Genomic DNA, 22,678 nt, shown 5'->3' with positions numbered 1-22,678 from the left:
ATATGCATTGACTTTTATTGAACCTTGTTTTGGGGTATTTTTGTCCCCTTTTTATTGTAATTCTTTTTCTTTCTTTTTTATATATTTTCTTTTTTTTCTTATATATATATATATTTTTTTTCTTTTTGTTTTTCTCATTTTTTTTTCAAACTAAAATATATACAAGAACATCAATGCATATGGTTTACACATGATTAATACATGAGTATGTACCAAATTCCCAAGATTCTCAACACAAACATAAACACACTTTTATCTATACCCAATGTACCCAACTCTCCCAAAATCAAATGATAAACACTCTCACTAGCCTAAGCTAATCAAAGATCCAAATTAAGGGATATTTATTGTTTTTCACTTAGGCTTGTAATGTGCTACAATTAAGAACAAATATGTTAAGCATAGGCTCAAATTGGTTATCAATGGAAGATAAAAGGTAGGCTTATTTGGGTAAGTGAGCTATTTGAACAATGGCCTCAATCATATAAATGCATGTATACACAAAATAATGGACATATAGAATTAAACAAATCAAAGATTACAATCATAGGAAGAGAATAATGCACACAAGAATGAAAGTAAGTGGTTATGTATGATGTAACCACACAATTAGGCTCAAACCTCACATGCTTGTGTTCTTAGCTCAAAAATCATGTTCCACAAAGTATATAATTCAAGCAAGTTCTAAAAAAAATTTTTTTTTTCAATCAATTGGGTGCCCTATAGATAAAATCCTTGAAAAATATCATGATTTTGACTAAGCTTATTATATACATATGCAAAATAAGAAAGTGCAACTAAGAATCCTAAAATGAAATGCAAAAGTGTTGGGATTATAAACTTGTTACCCAAAAATGCCGAGCGGTCGGACGACCTCCCCACACTTAAAAGTTCGCACCATCCTCGGTGCATCCAAAGATGAACAAGGGGATTCGACGACTTTCCTAGTTGCTACCTTCAGTTGGTAGGTCAACCGATGCTGCGTGTTCTTCTCCCGCTTCCATTTTTGCTTATGATGACTCATCCCAAAAATGCCGAGCGGTCGGACGACCTCCCCACACTTAAAAGTTTGCACCGTCCTCGGTGCACTAAATGAGCAAGGGGGTACAGTGACTCTCCAAGTTGCCACCTTCATCTGGTAGGTCAACCGGTTGCTGCGTGTTCTTCCTTCCACTTCCATTTTTGCTTATTGTGCATCGATCATGAAAAACAAAATAAACACCGTAAGATGAGAAAATACAAAAGCAAGGAAGCGTGAATTGTTGGAATGAGGTGAGTCACTAGAATTGAGTGAGTGAATTGGTGTGACATTGATAAAAAATAGGTGTGTGGGTTCTAAAATTGTGCGCGGTTTAGAACACATACACACACTAGTATAAAAAGCTATGTCACATTTACACAAAAGAAAACATGTACTTCACTCATTCTAGTGTGCTTGAGATACTTTAAAAGACTTGTAGGCTAAGACAACCAAACAAGCAATAAAGAAGCATGAGAGCATTCAAGCAAAAATCAAGCAATTGTGAAATTGGATAATGCATGGACATTGATTGATGTGTAGGTAGACTTAGTAAACAAAATGGTATATGAAACTCACACAACAATCAATGACACATATTGAAGTTGTTGCAACACCTAAGTGACATAGAGGTGAAACATATGGATGCTATGGAACTTAGGAAAAAGAAGATAGAAGTGGAAATCAATCCCATAGCAAGCATGGCCCACAAAGCTTTACAAAGCTCAAAAATACATCATTAGGTAAGCTTTCGATCCAATTTTACAATTCTACAATCTCAATGCATGAAATAAGTGATGTGAATAAGGGTAGACCATAAACAAGCATCACCTAAAAAAAATACAATGATAATATGCAATTGCCTAACAATGGATGATGAATGTATGGTGGCCAAAACATATAATTCAAAAGAGTTAAGAAGCTTAAAGGCAATGTCACATGTACTTGGTATTCAAAAGCATTAAACATGAAAAGTTCCGAACCAAGTAACCAAATATAACCTCAACAAAGAAATCCAACAATGACATTAACAACAATGATGTTAAACTAACATCCCATTAATAATAAGCAGCAGTAAGCAGTAAACAAGATTAGCAATCCAACACTTATAATGAAAAACAAAAATTAAACTAACTAACGAAAAGAAATGGTGTTACATGGTGTTTGGTAGTGTCGGATGATGTTTGAAGGGTTGAAAGAAAAGAAGAGAAAAGAGAAGAAGGAAAGAAATGGAAAGAAGAGAAGAAAAGAAGGTGAAACAGGGCAATCCACGCGTGCGCGTCATGTGCGCGTAAGCGTGGATTGATGAAATGGAAGCAACGCGTACGCGTACAGTGCGCGTACGCGTGCATGGTAAAGCAGAGAGTCGATGCGTACGCACAAGGTACGCGTTCGCGTGCCCTAGGGCACAAAGTTGGCACACTTCAGGCACAACTCTCGGGTGAATGTATGGGAGGTGGAAAAACTCAATCCACGCGTACGTGTACATGACGCGTGTGCCTGGATGGCCGAAATTGCTTGATTCACGCGTACGCATGAAGTGCGCGTGCACGTGGGTGGTGCTCTGTTTTTCAAAATTTTTCTATGCTTTTGTACCAAACCAAGCATTCCAAACCTCCAAACAGCTACCAAAACATCATGAAACCTTATTTAACCTACTAGACTTCTAATTAAACTCAACTAATCAAACAAAATATGAAATTAAACTTATTTTACCAATATGTACAAAAGGGAAAAATGAAAAGATGTTACCATGGTGGGGTGTCTCCCACCTAGCACTTTTGTTTATTGTCCTTAAGTTGGACTTATGGGGAGCTCTTCATCAAGGTGGCTTGTGCTTGAATCCATCCTTGAACATCCACCAATGCTTGGACTTCCATTGTACTTCATCATTCAAAGTTAATAACTCCAAGCTTTGATGGAGTTCTTCACAAACCATAGGCTCCCAAAGTTGATCTTCCTTGTGCGATCCGGGATCCCACACTTTGTTTTCACACCCGTCCTTGAGTTGATCATGGTGGTTTCCTCCGGGTGGCAAGAGAGATGAATTCTCATGGAAGCACCAAACTATCCTCCTAGACCCATCCAATTGAGCACTAGTCCAACCTTTACTCTTTGAAGCTTCAACCATAATGAGCCTAGACTTACAACGCCAACCACGAAACATCTTTCTTTTACGCTTCATCCCACAAAGCATCCTAAGTTGACCATCCGTTTCAAGCAAGCCATATTCGAGTGGGATAATAAAGGTAATAGAAATGAATTTTACCCACTCAAATGTAGGAGTAGATGGTAACCTAGGCAAATAAGCTCCTAAGGATCTTGACAAAGCGTATTCAATTCCCATCCTCCTTTTTCTAAGGACTTCCACCTCTTCACAAGTTTTCTCAAATGTAATCTTTTGTTCAACAATTTTATCTAAGCCTTTTCCCTTACTCAAGTCATAATTGGGAGGGTGAGAGACATTTACCTCCACATTGCTTTCCATCTCATCGGGAGAAGGTTCTTCATGCTCAAAGGATTCTTCACCACTAAGACTTGATGCTTGATCTTCATCACCAAGGGGACTCAATTCTTGCTCTATCCCATCCACTTCTTCATAAGAGATATGCCTTGGAGGTTGTGCACATTCCTCCTTAGCATCAAATTCAATCATCTTGGAGGGGTCTTCTCCAATCCTAGACTCTCAAGGTGGTTTCGCATCTCCTAAGTCTTCAACCACTTCTTCCTCTTCTTCAATAATCTCTACCTCCTCCTCTTGTTTCATTTCTTACTTTAACTCATCTTCTTCACCTTGGAGCTTTAAGTTCACTCCCTCACTAAGCTCCTTGGTTGCTTCTCCACATTCCACAATGGAAGTGCCTTGATCGCATAGGCTTAGGCGGGATGAGACTATGTTGCCAATGGCTTCTACCATGATAGCCATTTTTGCTCTTAACTCCTCAAATTTCTTTTCATCCTCCTCGTGTTGCCTTAAGATATGAGATTCAAGATCCCTTAATTCTAGCATAAATGCTTCATCGGGAGGTGATGGTGGAAGAGAGGTTCATTGTTTGAGGGAAAGGTATTATAGTCGGAAGGTGGTTTTTTTAGGTAGAGTTGTGGTGGTTCAATATTTCCCATTTTTTTCATTTGTTGCACAACACACTCCATGGTTGCTTGAAATTGATCTAATGCTTTCTTGAGATGATCCCTTGACTCTTGTTCCTCTTGGATATCACGAGTAGGATCATATGACTCTTGGATTGAAGGACATGAGTATTCTTCCATAGGAGGTTGTGGTGGAAAGTAGAGTTCATCTTGTGGTTGAAAGTTTTCATATATTGGAGGTGGTTCATCTTGGTAATAGTATGGAGGGGGTGGCTCTTGAAAATGTTGATGTTGGAGTGGTGGTGGCTCTATGTGTGGTTCATATGGCTCATATGATTGTTGGTAGATTGGATATGGATTAGGGTCATATGAAGATGGTTGGTGAAAAGTGGCTTGTGAGTATGGTTGATGACTATGTTGAGGATATGGCTCATAGGTATATGGTGGTGGTTCTTGGAAGTCACAAGGGGATTCACCATAACCATTAGATTGGTATGCATCATAGAATGGCTCTTCTTCATAGTGCATTGGTGGAGGTTGTTGCCAAGAGGATTAATCATATGCATATGGCTCCTCCCACCTTTGGTTATCCCATCCTTGATGCACATCTTCATTGAAGTTCCCATTTCCTACAACATAGTTGTAATCACACTCATAGCCAAAGTGAGAATTCATAGAGAAAAGTAAAAATAAGAAACAAAAGCTAACAATAAATAATGAAACAAAGTCCTAAAACTAGCAAAAACTAACAAGCAATCCAAAAATCAAGCTATTCACAATATTCACATATATACAATAACCAATAACACAACACCATTGCAACTCCCCGGCAACGGCGCCATTTTGATGTGTGAACTTTTGTTGATATAGAATTTCCTCAATTGAATGAATTCTCGTCGTAAAGTATAGTTCTAGACCAACGAAGAGTCCCCACATACAAAAATTTAGGTTGTCACATGTACAAACCCTAAATAAGAATTAACCGGAGTATTTGGACTCCAGGTCGTCTCACGAGGAATTGCAATGAAGTGAATGATTATTGGCTATGAAGTATGTTTTGGGGTTTTTGAAATGATGGACAAGAAATATAAATGGCAAAGGAAATAAACTAACAAAAAGGTCTTGGCAAGGTTAGGTGGTCAAGGATCTCTATCCTAATCACTAACCACAATATGAGAATTGGCAAGGATCAATCCCACTAAGTTAACCCCTAACTAATAGTAGAGGAAAGTCAAGTGAGCTATATCAATCCAAATCCATAAGTCCTAGTTCTACACCTAATCAATTGGTGAGATCTAGCATTAATGGCTCTCAATCGTCAATCACTTGGACATTAGTAACTCAAGAGTTCCTAAGTTACCTTCCCAAGCCAAGAGCATAAAATTCTACACTAAAATCCAACCAAGCATTTTATCAAACACTTGGAAGACATAAAAGGAAAACATAGTAAATTGTAAGGAATGTAAATCTACACTACTCAATTTCAAGGAATTAAACAACAATAAAGCAAATCAATAATAAAAGAACATGAATCATAAATTGCAATAAAGGAAAATAGAAGAAGAAAGAGTGCATCAACAAGAAAGCAAGCAATTACAAGAATAAAATACAAAATTAGAGAGAGGAAGAGTAGAGGAACAAGAAATTGCAAAGGACAAGTAAATCAAAGCATGAATTAATCCTAGATCTAAGATGGAAATATCCTAACCTAATTCTAGAGAGAAGAGGGAGCTTCTCTCTCTAGAAACTAACCTACATGATGCTTATGCTACAAACCATTGCTCCCTCCTTTGCCCAAGCTTGAATTCTGCATGAAATAGCATTAGAAATGAGTTGGGTTGGGCCCAAAGTGCTTCAGAAATCGCTGGGGGCGAATTCACTTTAGTGGGCCACAGCAGCATCGGCGCACACGCGTACATGGCGCGTGCGCACCCCTGAACGCGAAGCAACATATGGCAAATTTTATATCATTTTAAAGCCCCGGATGTTAGATTTCCAACGCAACTGAAACCTTCTCATTTAGACCTCTGTAGCTCAACTTATGGTCGATTGAGTGCAAAGAGGTCGGACTTGACAGCTTTACGGTTCCTTCATTTCTTCATGAGTTCTCCCACTTTGCATGCTTTTCTCCTCAATTCTTCCATCCAATACTTGCCTTATGAACCTGAAATCACTCAACAAACACATCAAGGTATCAAATAGAATTAAAGTGAATTAAATCACCAATTTTAGGGCCTAAAAAGCATGTTTTTACACTTAAGCACAAATCAAGGGAGAATTACAAAACCATGCTATTTCATTGAATAAATGTAGGAAAAAGTGATAAAATCCCCCAAATTAAGTACAAGATAAACCACAAAATTGGGGTTTATCACACACCTGAGAAGAGAGAGGGGTTGTGGTACTCTTGTATGCAGAAAGGGGGTTTGGTAAAGAGAAATTAGAGAAGAAAGGGAAGTGGCACTGTGGATGGAGGTTCTGTCATTGACGATGTTACAGTCGGCCGGTGAAGAAAAATGTATTTCTTTTTTTTAAAACATTTTTATTTTATTTTTCTTCTTTTCAGAAATTGATTTAGTTACTACTAAAATGATACTGTTCTATTTTTTTTAATTTGCTTCTATTTTTTATGAAGGCTGAGATTGATTTACAGAAGATCCAGTTAATGGCTACTTCTACTTCTGATTATTGGTGAAATAAATTTCAAATTGGATGAATGGATTTGTTGATTTTTTATGGTTGATGGCTTTTTTTATTTCTAGTTTTGCTAAAGTGAATTGAAATTGGATGAATGGATTTGAAAATTTTTATGTTTTGAGTATTTTTTGGTGTTTGATTAATTTAGTTTGGGTATGGATTATAAACTTATGAGTGAATCGGTTGAGGTCCGATCCTCTACCACCACCACCACTACCATTGATTTCGGTCTGGTTTATTGTAAGAGTAGTTTTGGACTCCATGGCAAGAGTTGGTGCAAATTAAGTTATGAAAGGTTAAAAAAGTGAGTTGAGGTTGAGTGAAGGATAGTTTAGGAGTTTTATTAAAAAATTAACAAAAAATTAAGATTTGGATACTTTTGTCATACGGAACCATCTTTCATGGGTACAATGTTAATTTTCTTAGTTTATGAGTACTTTTGTCAGTGTTCGTAAACTTCATGGGTACTTTTGGTAGTTTTTCGTAATTTTAATTACGTGTTAAGCTTGAATCTCATGATGGATATGAAGCTTTAGGATTGCCTCTGGCGTCCAAGAGTCTTATATCTTACATCACTGGGCACTGTTACCATACTGAGAGCCTCTGGTTCTCATACCATATTCTGTTGTTATTTTTCAGATGCAGGTCGCAACCCACCTCGGTGAGTTGCTTGGTGGTGATAGGGCGGAGGATCTCTATCCCGTTTTGAAGTCATTTTGATTATTTTGTTTAAGATATCTCATTTTTTATTTATTTGGCCTAGCGGCTTACTTTGAGAGGAAAATTTGTATAAGCTGTTTTACTGTCTAAACTCTGTTTATCTGTATGTAACTAGCTGCCTTAAACTCCGCGAGCAGTGGCTGGATATCTATATTATTATCTTTTGATATATCTATATACATATACCTTGATATCTGTACGTATATCTTGTTCTTCGTTTAGTATAGCTTTGTGAGTACGTTTTGTGCTTTTCAAACTCTATTTTTGAGCTTAACTCTTCATCGGGCTTCTAGAATATATTATTTCTTTCTATATAAATATGTATAAGCTTTAGAATTGTCGTAACCTTTAATTTGCCTTTGCTTTACGACGCGAGGTAAGGCTTAGGGTAATTAGAGTGTTACAATTAAGAACTCTAGACACCTCTATCTGGGGATTCTAGCAAAGCTGAATCACAATCCGAAAGGGTTCACCCAACTAAGTGTTTGTGGCATTTATGTATCCGGTGGTAATACTGGAAAACAAAGTGCTTAGGGCCATGACCAAGACTTTAAAAAGCTATGTTTAAGAATAAAAAAGAACTAAACTAGGAGAGTCAATAATATCATCTGGACTCTAAGTTCCTAAAGAGACCAACACTTCTGAGTTTCAATGGATAGTGAGATGCCAAAACTATTCAGAAGCAAAAAGCTACTAAGTCCCGCTCATCTAATTGAAACTGAGAGCAAAATTTAAACTTAAAAACGTTTGGAAACTATAACTGATGTCAAATTTGAAAAAATGCTCCACTAATCACATCTATTGAATGCGCATCCGATCATGCACACTTCTCTATTAAATCTGGACATTTAACTTTCCTCCAACTAAACCCTTTTAATTTTTTTTATAAATACCTTACCTCACTAAATCTTTGAACTTTTTCAGAAACTTCTTCATTATGCATTCCTTTCTTCTTGACGCAATATCACTTCACCTCTCTTGAATTGTCTCTGTAAGTAAGAATCCCCTCTTTCTCAGAATTCTCACCATTTGTAAGACTCGGCTTTATCAATTCTTTTTTTCAAGGTATATTTGATGAGCGGATATTTTATACGCTTTTTGGGGTTAATTTCATATAGTTTTTAGTATATTTTAGTTAGTTTTTAGTTTATTTCCATTAGTTTTTAGGAAAAATTCATATTTCTGGATTTTACTTTGAGTTGTGTGTTTTTCTGTAATTTCAGGTGTTTTTCTGGCTGAAATTGAAGGAGCTGAGCAAAAATCTGATTCAGGCTGAAAAAGGACTGCTGATGCTGTTGGATTCTGACCTCCCTGCACTCAAAGTAAATTATCTGGAGTTACAGAACTCGAAATGGCATGCTTTTAATTGCGTTGGAAAGTAGACATCCAGGGCTTTCCAGCAATATATAATAGTCCATACTTTGCACAAGGATAGACGATGTAAACTGGCGTTCAACGCCAGTTCTCTGCCCAATTCTGGCGTCCAGCGCCAGAAAAGGATCAAAAGCTGGAGTTGAACACACAAACTGGCACAAAAACTGGCGTTCAACTCCACAAATGGCCTCTGCACGTGGATTGCTTAATTCTCAGCCCCAGCACACACCAAGTGGGCCCCAGAAGTGGCCCTCTGCATCATCCATCATAGTTTACTCATTTGTTATAAACCTAGGCTACTAGTTTAGTATTTAAACAACTTTTAGAGACTTATTTTGTATCTCATGACATTTTAGATCAAACCCTTGTATTCTCTGACGGCATGCGTCTCTAAACCCCATTGTTGGGGGTGAGGAGCTCTACTGTGTCTCAATGAATTAATGCAAGTATTTCTGTTTTCCATTCAAACACGTTTGTTCCTATCTAAGATGTTCATTCGCGCTTAACTGTGATGGAGGTGATGATCTGTGACACTCATCACCTTCCTCAAATCATGAACGTGTGCCTGACAACCACCTCCGTTCTATATACGATTGAATGAGTATCTCTTAGATTCCTTAATCAGAATCTCCGTGGTATAAGCTAGAACTGATGGCGGCATTCATGAGAATCCGGAGAGTCTAAACCTTGTCTGTGGTATTCCGAGTAGGATTCAAGGATTGAATGACTGTGACGAGCTTCAAACTCCTGAAGGCTGGGCGTTAGTGACAGACGCAAAAGGATAGTAAATCCTATTCCAACCGGATCGAGAACCAACCGGTGATTAGCCGTGCTGTGACAGAGCGCGTGAGCGTAGTTTTCACTGGAAGGATGGAAGGTAGCCATTGACAACGGTGATCCACAAACACACAGCTTGCCATAGGAGGACGTGCGTGCATGAACAAGAAGACAGAGGAAAGCAGAGATTCAGAAGACAAAGCATCTCCAAAACTCCAACATATTCTCCATTACTGCATAACAAGTAACCTTTAATCCATGCTCTATTGTTTATTTGCAATTCAACTGATAAACATAATTGACTTCCTGACTAAGATTTACAAGATAACCATAGATTGCTTCAAACTAACAATCTCTGTGGGATTCGACCCTTACTCACGTGAGGTATTACTTGGACGACCCAGTGCACTTGCTGGTCAGTGGTACGAGTTGTAAAAAGTGTGATTCATAATTCGTGCACCAAGTTTTTGGCGCCGTTGCTGGGGATTGTTCGTGTTTGGACAACTAACGGTTTATTTTGTTGCTTAGATTAGGAAAAATTTTTCTTTTTTTGGTTTAGAGTCTTTTATTATTTATCCCTTGTTAAAACACTTTAAATTTATAGCTCAATTAGTTAGAACGTGGTGTTTATGTTCATGGTAATTGGCTATCATATTTTTAAAATATTTTTCAAAAAATAATTTTTTTTTCTATTAAATCCTGTGCCAAACTTTAAGTTTGGTGTTTTCTTGTTGATTTTTCAAAAAAAAAAATAATATATACTTCTTCAAAACAAGTGTTACATTCATAACTCATTTGGCTAGAGCATTGGTCTGTGTTCTTGGTAATTGGGTTAGAATCTTTTATATTCTTTTCAAAATCTTCTTTTTCATAAATAATAATTTCTCTATTAAATTTTGTGCCAAACTTTAAGTTTGGTGTTTTCTTGTTGATTTCTCTGTGTTTTTCGAAAATTTTGGTTTGGTTTTCTAAAAATTTTTAAGTTTGGTGTTCTTTCTTCATGTTCTTGTGTTCTTGTGAGTCTTCAAAGTGTTCTTGAGTTTTCCTTGTGACTTGATCTTAAAATTTTTAAGTTTGGTGTTCCTTGGTGTTTTCCCTCTAAAATTTTCGAAAATAAGGAGCATTAGATCTAAAAATTTTAAATCTTGTGCTATCTTATTGTTTTTCTCTTTCCTCTTAAAAATAAAAAATATCTTTTCTCTCTATTTTAAAAACAATTTTTCGAAATATATTTCTAAAAATTCAGATTTTTTATTTCAAAATTTAAAACTTTTTTTTTTAAAAAAAAAAATTCATCATATCCTTTTCAAAACTTCCTAACCACTTTCTCTCTCCTCAGTTTTTCGAAAATCTTCACTCAATTTTTATTTATTTTAATTTATTTCATTTTCGAAATAAATATATAAATAAATAAATAAAAATATTTTTTTTTCTTTCTATTTTACATCATCTCCCTTTCTCCATCATGGACCTAAGCGGAAATGAACAGTCTAGGAGGACTCTGGGGTCATATTCTAACCCCTCTACTGCTTCATATGGGAGTAGTATCTGCATACCCTCCATTGGAGTCAGTAGCTTTGAGTTGAATCCTCAGCTCATTATCATGGTGCAGCAAAGTTGCCAGTATTCCGGTCTTCCACAGGAAGAACCTACAGAGTTTCTGGCACAGTTTCTACAGATTGCTGACACAGTACATGATAAAGAAATAGATCAGGATGTCTACAGACTATTACTGTTTCCATTTGCTGTAAAAGATCAAGCTAAGAGGTGGTTGAATAACCAACCTAAGGCCAGCATAAGGACATGGAAACAGCTGACAGAAAAATTCCTGAATCAATATTTCCCTCCAAAAAGGATGACACAGCTAAGGCTGGACATCCAAGGCTTCAAGCAAGGAGATAATGAATCTCTTTATGATGCCTGAGAGAGATACAGAGAGATGCTACGAAAATGCCCCTCTGAAATGTTCTCAGAGTGGGTTCAGTTAGACATCTTCTACTATGGGCTTGCAGAAGGAGCTCAGATGTCTCTAGATTACTCAGCTGGTAGATCTATCCACATGAGAAAGACAATTGAAGAGGCTCAAGAGCTCATTGATACAGTTGCCAGGAATCAGCATCTGTATCTAAGCAGTGACCCTTCCATGAAAGAAGAGGTTAAAACAGCAACTGCTGAACTCAGTCCTGTAGAACAAGCTACTGAATTCAATCAGCAATTGGACTTCCTAACAAGGCAGTTAGCCGAATTCAAAGATAGACTACAAGAGACAAGGATGGCTAATATACATATGGAAGAACAGTTTAAGCAAACAAAGCAGCAGCTGTCAAGGCAAATAACAGAAGAATGCCAAGCAGTTCAATTAAGAAGTGGGAAGACATTAAATATCTCACCTCAAGGCAGCAAAAAGTCAAGAAATGAGCAACCCACCAAAGATTCACCTGAGGACAGTAAGAGCCCAGGGAAAAATAATTCTGGCGCTAAAACGCCAGAAAATTGGTGGAAGGCTGGCGCTGAACGCCCAGACCATGCCCACAACTGGCGTTCAACGCCAGAAACAAGGCAGGATTGGCGTTCAACGCCAGAAATGGGCAAGAATCTGGCGTTGAACGCCCAAAATGGGCAGGATCCGGCGTTGAACGCCCAAAATAGGCACATTTCTGGCGTTCAGACGCCAGGAACAGACAGGGAGCTGGCATCTAACCTCACTCCAGCTTCTGACTCTGGCACTCAATTGCTAGTGAGGGATCAGACACACACAAATGCTGATAACAACCCCTCTAAAAAGGCTTCTTCAACCACTTCTGTAGGCAATAAACCTGCAGCAACTAAGGTTGAAGAATATAAAGCCAAGATACCTTATCCTCAAAAACTTCGGAAAGAGGAGCAGGATAAGCAATTTGCTCGCTTTGCAGATTATCTCAGGACTCTTGAAATAAAGATTCCATTTGCAGAAGCACTTGAGCAAATACCTTCTTATGCCAAGTTCATGAAAGAGATCTTGAGTCATAAAAAGGATTGGAGAGAAACAGAAAGAGTTCTCCTCACTGAAGAATGCAGTGCAGTCATTCTGAAGAGCTTTTCTGAAAAGCTTAAAGACCCTGGGAGCTTTCTGATACCATGCATATTAGAAGATAATTGCACCAAGACAGCTTTATGCGATCTTGGGGCAAGCATCAACCTAATACCTGCATCCACTATCAGGAAGCTTGGCTTAACTGAAGAAGTTAAACCAACCCGGATATGTCTCCAACTTGCTGATGGTTCCACTAAATACCCATCAGGCGTGATTGAGGACATGATTGTCAGAGTTGGGCCATTCGCCTTTCCCACTGACTTTGTTGTGCTGGAAATGGAGGAGCACAAGAGTGCTACTCTCATTCTAGGAAGACCCTTCCTAGCAACTGGACGATCCCTCATTGATGTCCAACAGGGGGAAATAACCCTGAGAGTCAACGATGATGAGTTCAAGTTGAACGCTGTCAAAGCCATGCAGCATCCAGACACATCAACAGACTGCATGAAAGTTGATCTTATTGACTCTTTGGTAGAAGAGATCAACATGGCTGAGAGTCTCGAATCAGAGTTGGAAGATATCTTTAAAGATGTTCAGCCTGATTTGGAGGATTCATGGGACATGAAAGAGCCTCTGAACTTTCTTCTGAAAGAGGAAAAACCTCCTAAACCCGAGCTCAAGCCACTACCACCATCCTTGAAATATGCGTTTCTGGGAGAAGGTGACACTTTTCCAGTGATCATAAGCTCTGCTTTAAATTTACAGGAAGAGGAGGCACTTATTCAAGTGCTAAGGACACACAAGACAGCTCTTGGGTGGTCCATAGGTGACCTTAAGGGCATAAGCCCAGCTAGATGCATGCACAAAATCTTATTGGAGGATAATGCCAAACCAGTGGTGCAACCATAGAGGCGGCTAAATTCAGCCATGAAAGAAGTGGTGCAGAAAGAGGTCACCAAATTACTGGAGGCTGGGATCATTTATCCTATTTCTGATAGCCCCTGGGTGAGCCCTGTCCAAGTCGTCCCAAAAAAGGGAGGCATGACAGTGATTCATAATGAAAAGAATGAACTGGTTCCTACAAGAACAGTTACAGGATGGCGCATGTGTATTGACTACAGAAGACTCAATACAGCCACCAGAAAGGATCATTTTCCTTTACCATTCATAGACCAGATGCTAGAAAGACTGGCAGGTCATGAGTATTACTGCTTTTTGGACGGCTACTCAGGCTATAACCAGATTACAGTAGATCCCCAGGATCAAGAGAAAACAGCATTCACATGTCCATCTGGAGTGTTTGCTTATAGAAGAATGCCATTTGGGCTGTGTAATGCGCCTGCAACCTTCCAGAGATGCATGCTCTCTATTTTCTCTGATATGGTGGAAAAATTTCTGGAAGTCTTCATAGATGACTTCTCAGTATATGGAGACTCATTCAGCTCCTGTCTTGATCACCTGAAACTTGTTCTGAAAAGATGCCAAGAGACCAACCTAGTTTTAAACTGGGAAAATGTCACTTCATGGTGACTGAAGGGATTGTCCTTGGGCATAAAATCTCAAACAAGGGAATAGAGGTGGATCAAGCAAAAATAGAGGTAATTGAAAAATTACCACTACCTGCCAATGTTAAGGCAATTAGAAGCTTTTTGGGGCATGCAGGATTCTATAGAAGGTTTATAAAGGATTTTTCAAAAATCGCAAAACCTCTAAGCAATCTGCTAGCTGCTGACACGCCATTTGTGTTTGACACAGAGTGCCTACAGGCGTTTGAAACGCTGAAAGCTAAGCTGGTCACAGCACCAGTCATTTCTGCACCAGACTGGACGTTGCCATTTGAGCTAATGTGTGATGCCAGTGATCATGCCATTGGTGCAGTATTGGGACAGAGGCATGACAAGCTTCTGCATGTCATTTATTATGCCAGTCGCGTTCTAAATGATGCCCAGAAAAATTACACAACCACAGAAAAAGAATTACTTGCAGTGGTTTACGCCATTGACAAGTTCAAATCATACTTAGTAGGATCAAAAGTGATTGTGTATACTGACCATGCTGCTCTTAAATATCTACTCACAAAGTAGGATTCAAAACCCAGGCTCATCAGATGGGTATTGCTTCTGCAATAGTTTGATATAGAAATAAGAGACAGAAAAGGGACAGAGAACCAAGTGGCTGACCATCTGTCCCGGATAGAGCCAGTAGAAGGGACGTCCCTCCCCTTTCTTGAGATCTCTGAGACGTTTCCTGATGAGCATCTATTTGCCATTCAGGAAGCACCATGGTTTGCCGATATTGCAAACTATAAAGCTGCAAGGTTCATACCCAAGGAGTACAACAGGATACAAAAGAAGAAATTAATCACTGATGCAAAATATTATTTGTGGGATGAACCCTATCTCTTTAAGAGATATGCAGACGGAATAATCCGTAGGTGTGTGCCTAGAGAAGAAGCACAGAGGATCCTATGGCATTGCCATGGATCACAATATGGAGGCCATTTCGGAGGTGAGCGAAAAGCCACCAAGGTCCTCCAATGTGGCTTCTATTGGCCCACACTCTATAAAGATTCCCGAGAGTTTGTACGTAACTGTGACAGTTGCCAAAGAGCTGGCAATCTGCCTCATGGTTACGCCATGCCTCAACAAGGAATCTTAGAGATTGAGTTGTTTGACGTATGGGGAATTGACTTCATGGGACCTTTCCCACCATCATACTCAAACACTTATATTCTGGTGGCAGTTGACTATGTATCAAAATGGGTTGAGGCTATTGCCACACCCACCAATGATACTAAAACAGTGCTGAAGTTCCTCCAAAAATATATCTTTAGCAGGTTTGGTGTCCCTAGAGTACTAATCAGTGATGGGGGCACTCACTTCTGCAATAAACAGCTTTACTCTGCCATGGTTCGGTATGGAATTCGCCACAAGGTGGCCACTCCATATCATCCACAAACCAATAGGCAAGCTGAAGTCTCTAATAGAGAATTAAAGAGAATCCTGGAACGGACAGTAAATACCCGTAGAAAGGATTGGGCACGGAGCTTGGATGATGCTCTGTGGGCTTACAGAACAGCATTCAAGACCCCTATAGGGACCTCTCCATACCAACTGGTGTATGGTAAGGCATGTCACCTGCCCGTGGAACTGGAACATAAGGCCTACTGGGCAACCAGATTCCTAAACTTTGATGCCAAATTAGCAGGAGAAAAAAGATTGCTCCAGCTAAATGAGCTAGAGGAGTTCTTGGCGCTGAACGCCCAGAATGGGCAGCATCCTGGCGCTGAACACCCAGAACAAGCATGGTTCTGGCGTTCAACGCCAGAAATGGCAGCAAATGGGCGTTGAACGCCCAAAATGGGCATCAACCTGGCGCTGAACGCCCAGAGTTGTGTGCAAGGGCATTTTGCATGCCCAAATTGGTGCAGGGATGTAAATGCCTTGACACCTCAAGATCTGTGGACCCCACAGGATCCCCACCTTCCCTCCTCATAATCCTAGTTTTTTTTCTTTCCACATCTTCTTCTTCATCTATTCCCTCTTCTTTTGCTCGAGGGCGAGCAACATTCTAAGTTTGGTGTGGTAAAACAATTATGTGAAGGATCTATAGCTCAGTGGTAGAACATGTGGCTGCAAATCAAGAGATACCTCAGGGGATGCACTTCCCTCCACATAATTATTGGAAGCAACTGAGGATAGAAATACCAAAAATCACTAGGAATCAAGCCACAAAGGCAAGGAAGAGACATAAAAGAGCTCAAGAACATCATTGGTGCCTCAAGAAGGAAATGCCATCATCACTAAGGTGGACTCGTTCCTTGTTCTTACTTTCTCTGTTTCTCGTTTTCTCTATGTTAAGTGCTTATCTATGTTTGTGTCTTCATTACATGATCATTAGTAGTAATTAGTGTCTAGTTTGATTTTATCCCCAATTAAGTTATAGTCTATTTTTCTCATCATCAGCAAACATGAATAAAATAGTAGATCTTTTGAATAAGAGGCAATAAAATTTCGAGTCTTTAATAAGAAAAATTCTAATTAGTAACATGTGGTGGCAATGCTTTCTGTCTTCTGAATGAATGCTTGAACAGTGCATATGTCTTTTGAATTTGTTGTTTAAGACTGTTAAATATGTTGGCTCTTGAAAGAATGATGAACATGAGACATGTTATTGATAATCTGAAAAATCATAAAAATGATTCTTGAAGCAAGAAAAAGCAGCAAAGAACAAAGCTTGCAGAAAAAAAAGAAAGAAAAAGAAAAAGCAAGCAGAAAAAGCCAAAAGCTCTTAAAACTAAGAGGCAAGAGCAAACAGCCAATAACCCTTAAAACCAAAAGGCAAGGGCAAATAAAAAGGATCCCAAGGCTTTGAGCATCAGTGGATAGGAGGGCCTAAAGGAATAAAATCCTGGCCTAAGCGGCTAAACCAAGCTGTCCCTAACCATGTGCTTGTGGCGTGAAGGTGTCAAGTGAAAACTTGAGACTGAGCGGTTAAAGTCAAGGTCCAAAGCAAAAAGAAGAGTGTGCTTAAGAACTATGGACACCTCTAATTTGGGACTTTAGCAAAGCTGAGTCACAATCTAAAAAGGTTCACCTAATTATGTGTCTGTGGCATTTATGTATCTAGTGGTAATACTGGAAAACAAAGTGCTTAGGGCCACGGCCAAGACTCATAAAGTAGCTGTGTTCAAGAATCAACATACTGAACTAGGAGAATCAATAGCACTATCTGAATTCTGAGTTCCTGTAGATGCCAATCACTCTGAGCTTCAATGGATAAAGTGAGATGCCAAAACTGTTCGGAAGCAAAAAGCTACTAGCCCCGCTCATCTAATTAGAATCTGAGCTTCATGCAAAAAAAACTCTGAGATATTATTGCTTCTCAACCTATTAGTCTTCTATTTTATTTGTCTAGTTGCTTGAGGACAAGCAACAGTTTAAGTTTGGTGTTGTGATGAGCGGATATTTTATACGCTTTTTGGGGTTAATTTCATATAGTTTTTAGTATATTTTAGTTAGTTTTTAGTTTATTTCCATTAGTTTTTAGGAAAAATTCATATTTCTGGACTTTACTATGAGTTGTGTATTTTTCTGTAATTTCAGGTATTTTTCTGGCTGAAATTGAAGGAGCTGAGCAAAAATCTGATTCAGGCTGAAAAAGGACTGCTGATGCTGTTGGATTCTGACCTCCCTGCACTCAAGGTAAATTTTCTGGAGTTACAGAACTCGAAATAGCATGCTTCCAATTGCGTTGGAAAGTAGACATCCAGGGCTTTCCAGCAATATATAATAGTCCATACTTTGCACAAGGATAGATGACGTAAACTGGCGTTCAACGCCAGTTCTCTGCCCAATTCTGGCGTCCAGCGCCAGAAAAGGATCAAAAGCTGGAGTTGAACGCCCAAACTGGCACAAAAACTGGCGTTCAACTCCACAAATGGCCTCTGCACGTGGATTGCTTAATTCTCAGCCCCAGCACACACCAAGTGGGCCCCAGAAGTGGGCCTCTGCATCATCCATCATAGTTTACTCATTTGTTGTAAACCTAGGCTACTAGTTTAGTATTTAAACAACTTTTAGAGACTTATTTTGTATCTCATGACATTTTAGATCAAACCCTTGTATTCTCTGATGGCATGAGTCTCTAAACCCCATTGTTGGGGGTGAGGAGCTCTGCTGTGTCTCAATGAATTAATGCAAGTATTTCTGTTTTCCATTCAAACACGCTTGTTCCTATCTAAGATGTTCATTCGCGCTTAACTGTGATGGAGGTGATGATCTGTGACACTCATCACCTTCCTCAAATCATGAACGTGTGCCTGACAATCACCTCCATTCTATATACAATTGAATGAGTATCTCTTAGATTCCTTAATCAGAATCTCCGTGGTATAAGCTAGAACTAATGGCGGCATTCATGAGAATCCGGAAAGTCTAAACCTTGTTTGTGGTATTCCGAGTAGGATTCAAGGATTGAATGACTGTGACGAGCTTCAAACTCCTGAAGGCTGGGCATTAGTGACAGACGCAAAAGGATAGTAAATCCTATTCCAACCAGATCGAGAACCAACCGGTGATTAGCCGTGCTGTGATAGAGCGCGTGAGCGTAGTTTTCACTGGAAGGATGGAAGGTAGCCATTGACAACGGTGATCCACCAACACACAGCTTGCCATAGGAGGACGTGCGTGCCTGAACAAGAAGACAGAGGAAAGCAGAGATTCAGAAGACAAAGCATCTCCAAAACTCCAACATATTCTCCATTACTGCATAACAAGTAACCTTTAATCCATGCTCTATTGTTTATTTGCAATTCAACTGATAAACATAATTGACTTCCTGACTAAGATTTACAAGATAACCATAGATTGCTTCAAACCAACAATCTCCATGGGATTCGACCCTTACTCACGTGAGGTATTACTTGGATGACCCAGTGCACTTGCTGGTCAGTGGTACGAGTTGTGAAAAGTGTGATTCATAATTCGTGCACCAATATTCATCCATTCAACATACACATTTATGCTATCATTTAAGTATATTTATATTTATAAAGAAATATTTTCATTTTGCTCATGCTATCACTGTAAATATTCCAGAACTTCCATGGGTACCAACAGCAAGTCTTCTTCCACGAAAGGAAAAGAAATATTAGAAGAAACCCATGCATGAATCTCCAAATCATAGCTCAGAACCATGATATCATTATTAAAGACCCTGTTAATGCTACCAATGCACACAAAATGATCTTCCCATTCACTGTTGATAACCAAATGCAATGTTTCCTAAGCTCTCTGCTTTCTCCTTCTGAAATTGATCAAGTTCTGCCTTTTTTTCCTTCTTTCCCTGACCAGGAATTATTAATAAACAAAGACATGTATATGGCTCCTTTTGATGATCATACAAAAGGATTTTGAAAAAACCCTAAGACTTTGATGAGCGGATATTTTATACGCTTTTTGACATCATTTTCATATAGTTTTTAGCATGTTTTATTTAAGTTTTATGATATTTTCATAGGTTTTAGTGTAAAATTCACATTTTTGGATTCTACTTTGAGTTTGTGTATTTTTGTGCAATTTCAGGTATTTTCTGGCTGAAATTGAGGAGTTGGAGCAAAAGTCTGATTTAGAGGCAGAGAAAGCACTGCAGATGTTGTCAGGATCTGACCTCCTTCCACTCGAAAGAGCTTTTCTGGAGCTACAGAAGTCCAAATGGAGCATTCCCAATGGCTATGGAAATGTAACATCCAGGGCTTTCCAGCAATGATAATAGTCCATACTTTGCTTCGGAATTGAAGGCCCAAAACTGGCGTTCAATGCCAGCCATCTATCCAGTCCAAGCGTCCAATGCTCGCAATGAGGAGACCAGCGTCCAACGCCCAAAAGGGGGATCCCAGCTAGCATTCAACGCCCCTAGGGAGTCTTAGCACGTGGGAGACACTCAAACTCAGCCCAAACACTCACCAAGGGACCACAGAAGTGGATTTTCGCACTAAAAGACTGTTTTACCCTTTTTATGTAATCCTGAGTCATTTGTTTAGTATTAAAAGGAGAAGATCACCCTTGTTTATGATCTCTCCTGGCATTTTTCGAACCTTTCATTGTATTTTCTATCAGTATGAGTCTCTAAACCTCCTAGGATAAGGGGAAGAGCTCTGCTGAGTTTTATGGATTAATAAAAGTATTACTGTTTTATCTCAATTCGTGTTTGATTCTCTATTCTAAGATGTATCATCGTTCTTCAACCTTATGAATGAGTTGAACCAGCACAAAGTTATCTCTATTCTACATGTGTTTAGTGAGCGTCTTTCATCAGATATCAATGAACCACTGGCTTGATTATACATCTCTTAGACGGCTAATCCACGACTTCATTGGGGACTTCTCGAGACACCAGTTTAGCCAAGGTATATGGAGATTAGGGTCTTTGTGGTAAAGGCTAGAACCAAAGGCACAACATTCTCTTATCTAGAAGATTCGACCTTGTCTGTGGCGTTTTGAGTAGGATCATCAAGGGAAATGGACTACAGGAGCTTCATCCTCATTCAGACTGGATGCGCACTAACCCTAGTGTTCTGCCTAGAGGAGAATCGGCAACCCCTCAAGAAAGGCGTTGATCACATACATCCTGCCATAGAAGAAATCATTAATAGTTGGCGTAGACAGTGAGACCGAATTAATCCAGAAGAATAAAGCATCTCTGAAGCCTTGACCATCTTCTTATCATTGCATTCACCTTCAATTGAGTAACGTTATCTTTATTTTACTTTTATGCACTTTAAACAAACAAACAACTTTTCTATCCGCCTGACTAAGATCTATAAAATAACCACAGCTTGATTCAAGCCAACAATCCTGGTGGGATCGACCCTGACTCACTCAGGTATTACTTGGACGACCCAGTGCACTTACTGGTTCAGTTGTGCGAAGTGTAATTTCGCGCACCAGACTTCTTCCGAAAGTGTTAATTACATGGCCTGGTTTAAACGAATCGAACCACAAAAGAAGGATTTCTAGGCCTAGCATGGTATATACGACTTACTTCAATTGTCTCAATATCAACTCATCATCCATCATTGGATGATCGGGTCCATTTTATACTTCTGGAGTCGATCGACCAACAATCTGCATCTACCCTGTGGGATGGTTGGTCTAACTTTTTTCGATGTGATAGCTATCATAGGACTACCTCCTTCTAGGATCAATTTTTTCCCAAACATGGAACCAACAAAGAAATACAAATCAATTGGAAAAGTTCATCTTATGGAGAGTTCATAAAAAAACATGGGTCAAGGTGACAATCCTATTTCTAATGTCGAACTTGTGGCCTTTTTGTGCTTTTGGTTGAATGTTATGGTCTTCTACTCTCGAAGTGTAACTATGCAGAGACTCTATCAACCTCTTGCTACTTTTAATCCATGAAAGTATCTCAACTTTGTGTCTTTCTAAATTACTCTTAGGCCATTTATATGATGAGCTTGGTCACATGGTCACAAATCTTCAAAATCGATCCCCTCTCAGTGCAGGAGGACCACTTTGACTCCTTCAATTATGGTTGAATGCAGTCTTTGAAAATTTCATAAAAATTGATGACATTCTGATTTCAGCTAAACAACCCATCGAAGGCATCCACCTCGTATCTTTGAAACTAACTTTTTCTAGTCCCCAAAATTGGAGATCTTTTTTGGGTTATTTTCACCAAATTTTACCATGAAACTTCCTTTCAGAATAGATAAGTCAACTTTGCACCTTTTGTCGACCGCAAATGTTGTCTGACATGATTTTGAGCACCAAGGATTACCAAAGATAACAATGAAAAGGTGCAGCAAGCAACTGACGAAAACTGGAGCAACTACATTGTTATCCAAGTCCTCACTACTGGTATCCCTATGTATAAAAAAGACCAATATCGAGTCACTTTACATGCTCCCCATTTTGTGACTCGACAAATGGGATTTTCTCAAGCCTTGATCACTCCTTTTGGTTCAAAGTTATCAAGACAACTTGGTCAAAAAATCTATAACTCAATGCCACTCATAGCTCGAGAACTGAAGCATAACAAAGGTCATCGATCTGAGTTTGAGGCTATCGATTTTGTTCTGAGTTGATATGTGACCAAATCTTTCCTTGTTTGGTGGCAAAAATATTACAGTACAATCACAGTCTTGAAGAAATCCTCGAAGGTATGCTGAGGGTTTACCCGGCCATGAGTGAGAGGCATGTTACCATAGCTATTTCAAAACGAAAAATAGAATCCTCAAAAGCTCAAAAAATGAAGTTGAAAACCTCAAAAGCTTCTTCTGCAGCATCTAGTTTAGCAGAGGTAACATATTAAATCTACCAATTTCTATACATTATGTATTGAATATTGATGTTTAAAAAAATTTATATATAGGCCAAGCAGCAACACATAAGCAAGTTTGTCGATTCTCCATCAAAAGATTCAAGCACTAAAGTTTCTCCACCAAACATTGAAGACTTTGAAAT

Source organism: Arachis hypogaea, chromosome 11, assembly GCF_003086295.3.
Source record: "Arachis hypogaea cultivar Tifrunner chromosome 11, arahy.Tifrunner.gnm2.J5K5, whole genome shotgun sequence".
NCBI classification, from domain to species: Eukaryota; Viridiplantae; Streptophyta; class Magnoliopsida; order Fabales; family Fabaceae; genus Arachis; species Arachis hypogaea.
The sequence above is the reverse complement of the archived record's forward strand: the minus strand, read 5'-3'. Positions refer to the sequence as shown.